Source organism: Macaca fascicularis, chromosome 3 (assembly GCF_037993035.2).
Source record: "Macaca fascicularis isolate 582-1 chromosome 3, T2T-MFA8v1.1".
Taxonomy (NCBI): Eukaryota; Metazoa; Chordata; class Mammalia; order Primates; family Cercopithecidae; genus Macaca; species Macaca fascicularis.
This window is the reverse complement of record NC_088377.1, coordinates 19985112-19995167: the sequence shown is the minus strand read 5'-3', so window position 1 is coordinate 19995167 and position 10056 is coordinate 19985112. Positions and strand designations below refer to the sequence as shown.

The 10056-nt window shown below is 37.0% G+C and overlaps 1 long non-coding RNA gene across 1 annotated transcript; it reads left to right on the top strand.

Annotated features, from left to right (window-relative positions):
• Positions 1-397: 397 nt before the first annotated feature.
• LOC141409992 (uncharacterized) lies at positions 398-7977 on the top strand. Its single transcript, XR_012433164.1, has 2 exons — positions 398-580; positions 4504-7977. It is a non-coding gene; the product is annotated as an uncharacterized lncRNA (long non-coding RNA).
• Positions 7978-10056: the final 2079 nt, after the last annotated feature.

Sequence of the window (10056 nt, the reverse complement as noted above, 5' to 3'; positions counted from 1 at the left end):
AATAAACATTAAGGATTCCTCTTTCTCTTGAATACAAAATAAGTATATAATAGGTCATGTGTGTATGTTTATATGTATAAAATATAAACATATATTTTATATGAATATATAATGTATAATATGTAAACATATATTTATAAATATGTAAACATATAAAGAAACAAGTATATATAGATATGTAATTCAGTATTCAATTAGGAAAGCAGAAACATTCCACATAAATATAATACTGAACACTAATTACACAGGTAAGGGAAGAACTGAGAAGCCAAACAGGAAATGCTGAGACACTAGAGATTAACAAGAGCGGGAAGTCACCAGTGCCCCCAGGGCTAGAAGGGCAGCAGGAGGAAGTGGCATTCCCAAACCCCAGATTCTGGGTCATCCCATGGAGGCCATACCATGGAGGGTGCTGCCGTGTGGTGCAGACTGCATACCAAGCAAGAGCTGGAGTTTGAAAGGAGATTGCTGCTGTCCAGGAGAAAGAGAAGGAGAATTGTCCTGTCCTCGTCTTTCCTTCCATCATCTCATCTCACATCAGTGCCTCCCATTGGTTGAATCCAGCAAGAAACCAGCTGAAGTAAGTGCCTGGGAAGTATAGCCCTCCTGTCAAACAAAGGGAAACAGGGGAAAGGAGAGAAATAAGAGAGAAAGAATAAAAGTGGATACAAAAATAGTCCCTACCTATTGCCTTGTTGTGAGGATTAAACTATCTGAATTGTGCGAAGCACTAATATGGCACTCATTAGCATGTATTCAGTTGATGTTTGCTATTGTTATTATTGCCTTAGCTTTAATTACACAATTAAAGTAATGAAAGTGATGCTTAAAACTTCTCCCATAACCTAAGATTGTAAACCATTCTAAATGCTTTCAAATCTATTATAGGTTCCTCTAGAGGGACATTATCATGTGCTGGGCTTTATTAGGCAACAAAACATTGCTGAAGGGTACACCAGAGACAACTTGATGAACGAGATACAAAGTGCATGTAATGTGACAAGGGCAAACAGATCTTCCCTTCACTCAGCTCTATCATCTTTCTTTGATCACATGTTGGTGAACTCTCCAAATAACTTTTAAATTATCTTTGGAGAAAATTTAATAATCATGCTTGGGCTGTCTCCTGAGTTTATTTAAGAAACTTATCTACTATATTGTCAGCATGGAAAACTTAATGTCTTGCCAACTAAAATATACTTGTAAATCATTGGTAAAGTGTTTAATTTCTGTCTTGTTGCATGTCTGTGTTTGGTGTTTGCAGTTAAAAAGACTCCTACATAGTCTTTAATTTCATTTCACTTTTCATCCTTTCAAGACATCTACATCATGTCTGAGATTCTAGCTTATTTTAGGTCATGGAAAAAGTTCTGTATGTGTATACTGAACAGACTCTCATGTTTATCCTTCTGTATTTGTGCTGAGCTCTAGAACCATATTTAGTTACTCACTGGGGATTTCTATTCAGTTTTCCAACAGTAAATCATGCTTACAAGGCAGCACATCATTGTTAAGCGCAAATCTGCTTTTGACCATGGCACATGTTTACCTATGTAATAAACCTACACATTCTGCACATGTATCCTGGAACGTAAAGTAAAAAGAAAAATCTTCTGCTTTTGCTCCTGTAATTTATATCTTGGTGAATAAAATTATCTTCCCCCTCCCAAAATCAGAAATAGAGTCATAATAATGTCCCCCACTCACTTACTCTTTTTCTTTCTCCTGACCCCATCCAAACAGTCAAGTCCATTGTGAATCCACCTTGTTCAAAAGTCTCCAATCTACTTCATCTTCTCATTTCCACAACCACTGTCTTAGTTTACTCTCATGCCACCCGTTAACTAGCAGACTCCCTAAGATACTGATCTCATCTCCTTGCCTCCAACATGGCCCTTGTCCATCTAGTCTCTATTGTACAATTACAATATTTTCACGAACACATGATTATAACATTTCCAAATTTAAAAGTATTTGCTTGTTTCCTATGGTTTCTAGTTACATTTAAAAATATTAGGCTAACATGCAATGCTGATGAAATTCGTCATTGATGAACTCTATAGCATTATGTCCTGCATGTACCATTTATGGCAATAATATGAAATTACTTTTATTACTCTAAGTAGCATCCCTTTCTCAAGAATGTGTTTTCTGCAAGGGACATCTTATTTAGATGCTTTTCTCCTTGGAAATTCCTATCACTGCAGTCATCAGACAGTGCTTTCCTAGTTTTTTACGTGTGTGCATCTTACTTATTTGACTATAAGCTATTTAGAGGCAAATACCATGGTTCTAGATTTTTCTATTGCAAGTACCTCAAACTATGGTATCCAATATGGTAGTCACTAGTCACATGTCTGTTGAGAACTTGAAATGTGGCTGGCCCAAGTTGAAATGTGATATAAGGGCAAACTACCCACCAGATTTTGAAGACCCAATATGCAAAATTTAAAAAAAACTTTTTTTATATATTTGATTGCATGTTAAAATAATATTTGGGGTACATTAGATTAATGTTACTGCTAAAATTAATTTCATCTGTTCTTCTTACTTTTTTATGGCTCCTAGAAAATTTAAATGACATACATGGCTCACATTTGTGATTCTCATTAAATGTCTATGAGATGGCACTGTTACAGAATGGAACAGGATCAAGAAGCATTCACAAGTGAAAACAGGGCTTTGAAGGAACAGTCTGGAAAAAGTCTAGACATTTAAACAAGATCAAGAATGCAAACTAAAGTAGAAAAGAAAAAGAAAAATAGACCATATACTCAGTTTTGCAGTTGAGAGTGAGTTGTCCAGGAAGGAGCAGCTGGAAGTCCACCTAAGATTTTTTTTTTCTTTTTTTTTTTTTTTGAGACCCAGTTTCGCTCTTGTTGCCCAGGCTGGAGTGCAATGGTGCAATCTCGGCTCACTGCAACCTCAGCCTCCCAGGTTGAAGTGATTCTCCCACCTCAGCCTCCCAAGTAGCTGGGACTACAGGTGCCCACCATCATGCCCGGCTAATTTTTGTATTTTTAGTGGAGAGGGGGTTTCACCATGTTGGCCAAGTTGGTCTTGAATTCCTGACCTTGGGTGATCCACCCACCTCAGCCTCCCAAAGTGCTGACATTACAGGCATGAGCCACCACGCCCAGCCACATAAGTTGCTTTAAACTTATTTGTCCTGGAGATAAATCTGAATTTTGATTCTGAATCGTGTGTGTATAGGAAGGATTTTGGAAACAGGTGAATATGAGCTGCTTAAACATGGAGGGCTGAATACATAAATTATTCTGGAGCCCCTTAAAAGCTCTTTAAAAATAGCTGCCAAATAAATTTTTTGAAAAGCAATACACCTACAATGAGAAATAGAAGAGGGTAGCAGATAATAGTAATAACATTTTGGAAAAACAAATCAGAAAGATAAATAGTTAATAAGCAATGTATAAGTAGAAGAATATCCCAAAGATATTAATATTCCAAGAGGGAAAACAAAACATGAACCAAGAAATGTGTCTTATGAAGCACTTCATAAAATATGAAGAAGCTCTTGGAATTTCTTGAACCTGGGAGGTGGAGTGAGCTGGGATCATGCCATTGCACTCCAGCCTGGGCAACAGAGCAAGACTCTGAAAAAAAAAAAGCTCTTGACGCCAAAAATATGCTGATATAAATGAAAAACTGTGTGGGAGAAGTGGAATATAACATTGAAGATAGCTAGAAATCAGAGCAAACAGAGATAGAAAACAGAAAAGAAGATAAGAAAATTAGATGATTTGCTTAGGAGATCCTAATAACAGGAGTAACAGAATGAGAAAATTGAGAAAACAGAGATAAGAAAATTACCATACAAATGTATTTTAAAAATATATTCATTACTAAAGAAAGTGAGTTTTAAGCCAGGGGTGGTGGCACACACCTGTAATTCCAGCATTTTGGGAGGCTGAGGTGGGGGAATTGCTTGAGGCCAGGAGTTTGAGACCAGCTTGGGCAACAATGTGACACTCCATTTCTACAAAACATTATAAAAAAAATTACCTGGGCTGAGTGAGACACACCTGTAGTCTCAGCTACTCAGGAGGCTGAGGAGGGAGGATCTTGAGGTTTCAGTGAGTTGTGATTGTGTCACTGCACTCTAGCCTGGGTAACAGAAAGAAATCCTGTCTCTAAAAATAACAAATAAAATAATTATTTTTTCTAATTAATAGAGTCCCAAATGTCTTACACAATAAACGCAAATAGACCCAGACCAAGAAACATAATTAAAATTTTAGAATAATGGAGGCAAAGAGAAGCCTCTACAACTTTCTAGAGAGAGTTTTATGCAAAGAATAAAATATCAGAAGGCCATCACATTTCTTAATAGAACGCTGGAAACCTGAAGACACAGGAGAAATATTTTCACATTCTTAGCACAAATAATCTACAACAAAACTGTTAAGCCAAATATCTAGTGTGGGTTTATGGATAAGATAAGAAATATATATATATAGTCTGTGATCCTTTTACCTTTTTCAGGAAGTTGTGTTCTGCTAAAGTGAAGAAGAAAACCAAGAAACAAGAAAACATGAGATGTAGCAGAAGTGGGAGGCAAAGTAAATTCGTAGGAAGATGCAAAAGAGGTATCAAGACCACAGCAAGCCTAGATCAACCAGTCCAAGTCCGAAGGCCTAGATCAACCATCAGGAGCACTGATGATGTAAGTCCCAGTCCAAGGGCAGGAAAAGGCTGATGTCCCAGTTCACATAGTCCGCAGAGACAGCAACTTCTCCTTCCTCTGCCTTTTTGTTGTATTCCAGCCACTCAACGGATTGGATGATGCCCATCCACACCGCGAAGGCTAATCTCCCTTACTCAGTCCGCTAATTCACATCCTAATCTTACCTGGAAACATCCTTGCAGACACACTCAGAAATAATGTTTAAATATCTAGGCACCCCATGACCCCTTCAAGTTGATGCGTATTTTTAACCATCACAGATACAAATACAAAGTAATCCATTAAAAGAGTTTAATATGTTTGCTTCTGGAGAGGACAAAAATAGTGAAAATTGAAGCACCTACTCTTTCTCATAACCTGCCTTACTCTCTGAGTTTTAAAAAATGACTTAACATGTATGAGTAAATATGACTAATTAACAAAATGTGTATGCATGCAAGTCCAGAAGCACTGCACAGTTAGAGCATATAGATAGTTAAATAAGGACAAAAAAAATCTGTAAACAAAGTCCAGTTTATAATACATGCCAGTTCCTGAAAAATCCAGCAGTTACAACATGGTACTTGAAAGCTCATTTTCAGATTTTAGGAAGAACCGTGGTTCCACTCTCAAACTTCAGTTGATTGGATTTAAAACAGCTTTTTCAGTTTTGTTTACACATTATCAATAACTAAATGTGGCTTATATGAAACTTTACAGAGTTTATAATTTGTGCGAATTTTGATAGATGGTATATGTGAAATATGTCTTCACAATAACAAGGTAGGCCTATATATAAGCCAGCTGTAAGGCACCTATTATCAAATAATAGTAGGAAACATTACTGAAGTTTTTGGAGGTGTGTGGCATTGTCATAAACCACTGATTTATATGTTTTCTCATTCGGTAATCCCATGAAATAGAATAAGCTCTGTGTATCATTGATAGGAAGTTAAAGCTCAAGGAATAAAATAATTTGCCCAAAGTCCTGCATGTGCTTTCGATCCCTGAGCTGTAAAGACTTCTATATGAGTGGTGATTGTTTTCATAGTAATCATTTTAAGAGGTGTTACATTTACTTCACTGATACAGCAACTATTGCTAAATCATAAAAAAATGTATAAAATTTACATTCAAAAACATCTTTCCCATCATTCTTGAATATTTTCAGCTGGCAAATATTTTGGTCTTTGAGAATGGATTTGATTTTTCTTTAACATACAAAATTCGACTGGAGCAAAGCCTGATAAACTAAATTAGTAATTAACTTGCAAATGTTTTCTTTTTCAGTCAAAAGCTGCATTTGTGAATAAAAGGTATGTTTTGTAATTAGTAACTTTGCTAGGAAGGCATTTCTCAAAGAAGAACTCCAAATACGTGATATGTAGATGACGTCATGAAAGTGTGTACAGCTTTGCATAGCAATATTATGAATGATAGTCGAATGCATTTCTTTCCCTCTCTTTCTCTCTCTCTCTAATTTATCTATCTATTCATTCATCCCACTGTACTTGTTAAAAATTCCATGCATTTAGGAGTATATGTGCCATCATACTCGTCAAGAACTTGCATTAGGGAAATGTATGTATATTTCTGGAGGACACATCTTTTCTTCCCAGTCTCAGTCATACTTGCTTTGCCTTGCATTCCCTAGAAGTCTGCATTTATGTTGTACCATGTCCATAAATGCTTACTTCTGTGAAGGGATCCACTGTGAGAGGCATAAAAACATTCTACATTTTTGCACTAAAAATACCCTAAAATATTTGGAAATGGATTGTTGTTGTCCCTCCTTTTTCATAAACATACCTAAAAAGGAGTGAAGTTGCATTCCCAGAGGGTATTTTCCAGAAGCTAGGTCTTCTGCTTGCTTATAGTGTCCAAAGTTCTCCTTAAAGAGAAATGGTTGCTACAGTGCCACTTCCTAAAGAAGAGTCTTAGTTTTAAAATTTCTTAGTCACTGTTGTTCAGGGTTTGGTTTACTGAACTATAGAGTGCCTCTGGAGCATATGTGTTGTTTTAGCCAGTTAGGTGGTTAATACTGAGTGTCAACTAGAGTGGATTGAAGGATACAAAGTATTGACCCTGGGTGTGTCTGGAGAGTGTTACCAGAATACATAAACATTTGAGTCAGTGGGCTGGGGAAAGCGGTTTCACCCTTAATCTGGTGGGCACAAGCTAATCAGCTGCCAAGGAATATAAAGCAGGCAGAAAAAGGCAAAAAGGAGAGACTGGCCTAGCCTCCCAGCCTACATCTTTCTCTGGTACTGGATGCTTCCCGCCTTCCAACATCGCACTCCAAGTTCTTCAGTTTGGAACTTGCACTGTCTCTCCTTGCTCCTCAGCTTGCAGACAGCCTATTGTGGGACCCTGTGATTGTGTAAGTTAATACTTAATAAACTCCCCTTTATATATGTGTATCTATCTATCCTATTCATTCTGTCCCTCCAGTGTACCCTAGCACAGCCTGTTAATTAATTTTATTGAATTTCTCCATAAAACAATGATTTTAAAGAACAAACCTGAATGAATATTAAATCCTAAAGTCCCCATTATTTGAACACAATAAATTATTTTACTTTGTTCGTTAAATGAGATCTAGCCAAAGCTTAACCACACTATTTAAAGAAAGAAGAGAGGTGGGACCAAGAAGTCAGAAATACTTCCTGGAAATTGCCTCTTTTGATTTTGCCATTTCATCATGCAGCATGGTGACAGGTTCCTGGGCCTGTTGCTGTGACACCATGATCACGAGGCAGCATGTGCACTTGGCTCACTATGACAACCATCCTAAGCCAATTATCCACACATGATGAAATGCTCATCCTCAATGCTATCTCAATAGAGATTTGGAACCTATCTACTCATTTCCTAGTGTTGTCTTTCTATCCTGGTTTTCCTTTCATCATAAGTGATGTAAATAAAATTCTCTGAGGTTTCTGGAAAGGAGAAAGGAGTTTATGTTAATATCCTTCTAATTTTCAGCCCTCAGTGCAGAATTCCAAATTATGGCTGAAAGTTTGGGAGGTCAGCTGGATGCTTGCTTTGTGTTTTTGTTACTCCCTTCCAGACATAGTTGCTTATTTCAGAGATATTTTGTAATCTCTGCTCTTACTCATAAACTGAGTGGCAAGGAAGCAACCTTAACCATAGAACCCTTGAATAGCAAGAGAAAAGATTTTGCTAGAAAGACTAATCATTTAATAAATGTAATTATCTCTGATATCTATCACCTTCAGTAGTCTGAATTCTAGTTTATACCTCAGAATTAAAGTTTGCACCTCATGATTAAACTCTGCATGGTTCCTCATTCATGTCAATGAGAATGACAATGGCTTTCCAGAGAACATTGCCTAGCTAGAAGAATGAAGCCTTCTATCCTCAAATATCAGAGATAAAAAAGCACAAGGAAAAAGGCAAAGATATATTATACACAGGTGAACTATTCTATGTAAAATATAAGTTGAAATACTCTACCCAGCTTTCATTTCCAAGTCCTCGTAGAGACAGAAATATTTGACTTGGCTGAAAAGCAAGTTGACTGAAGGGGTATGATTATGTCGTGCTTTGAACAATGTGGCTTAAACCATTATTGGAAGTTGGTACAAATAAACCTCATAATTTGAGAAATATTGGAAAAATAAGACCTTCAACAAAATGCTCACACAGAGAACTTTTCCATCTTATACTTCTCCTCAACTGCTTCTACTCTCGCCTTGTCCCTGTCTTCTATCACAAAGGGATCATGATCTGTAATTGATATGCTAACATTTGGATGGCAGCAAAGGCTTAATGAATTTCTCCTTCTGGACAGTGTTTGAAGGTCAACGTTCTTCAGGATCTTAAGCTAAAAGATGAGTCAGGGGACATGTAAGCACAACTGAGAATATTCTTGGTCAGAATTTTTAAAGAAAATATGCCACATGCCAGAAACACAAGGACACACATTACACATCTCCCCTTTGCTTTCAGAGGAAGGAATATTTCCTTTGCTTCTCTTTGTTTTCAGGCACAACCTGCACTTTATAGCCATTCTCTTAGGAACAAAGACTATATAAAGGAAATAAAGCACACTGTCTCTTTGCTTTTGGAAAGCTATTTGTGAAAGTTATTTGCATATATTTTTCTCTTTAGGAGAGTTTAGAAATCACTGGAGAATTGCTTTGTGCTTTAATGGACAGTGGAAGGATTTAGTGATCAGGGAGATGGGGCACTGAATCCCAGCCCAACAGCTTTGTGATTGGTCTTAGTTTGAATGTCCTCATCCGTAATAAAAGGATGATAGAGACCCTAACAAGGTCCTTCTGAGCACCTGCCAGGAGACAGCCTTTGAATTGAAACTGAAACATCAATTCTTCCCTGGGTCTAAAGTCTGCAGGCCTAACATGTAGATTTTTAGACTTGCTAATCCCCTCCATCATTGCATAAGACCATTCCTAAAATAAATATTTCTCTCTCTCACTCCTTCTCTCTCTCTCTCTCTCTCTCTGTCTCTCTCTCTGTCTCTCTGTCTCTCTGTCTCTCTCCGCACACACACACACACACACACACACACACGCACGCACGCATGCACGGACACACTCACATCCTATTGGTCTGTTCCTTCAGAGACCCCTAACTAATACAGATTTTGGAAGCAAGATCACTGATATTTGACAGATCTTAATTAAACCCTCATTTTGTCACATTTGTAATGTCTGAGAAGGATGGTGGCTACCTTTTTTTCCATTATTCATTTTTACATCCTCAGTTGATGTCAGAAAGGAGGCAAAACTGGATGAACACCTGAACTCAAATAAGTCTTAGGAGTCAATAATGAAGTGTAAGAATAATTTATTGGGCACCTGCCAAATACCTGACTTCTTACTTATTGACCCAGAAATTATATTGATTTATATACATATCAATATATATGAATCAATATCATTCCAAATGAATGATTCATTTGTCCATTCACTCATTGATTAGCTCAACAAACATTAAATGAATCACTATTATATATCAGATAGTGTGTAACTTGCAGAGGATGCATGAAGAATTCTCTAGTGGAAAGATGCATACATAAATCATTATGATAATCCTTGCAATTAACATTTGATGAGTTCTTACTAAGTGCTGTGCTCTTTGCTAATCCTTTTACATGAATTATGTTATTTACACCTCAGAATGACTTTACGAGACAGGTGCTATTATTATATCAATTTTACAAAGGAGCAAATAGGACACAGATTAAGGAACTTGTTTAAGGTCAAGTAGCTGGTTAGTATTTACAGCCGAAGTTCTGAAGCCTCTTAGACACTTTGATCTCAGCTGCGGGATACAGAACATATGAGCAGTTTGAAGTCTATGAGCATGAATCAAGTTTCACAGAT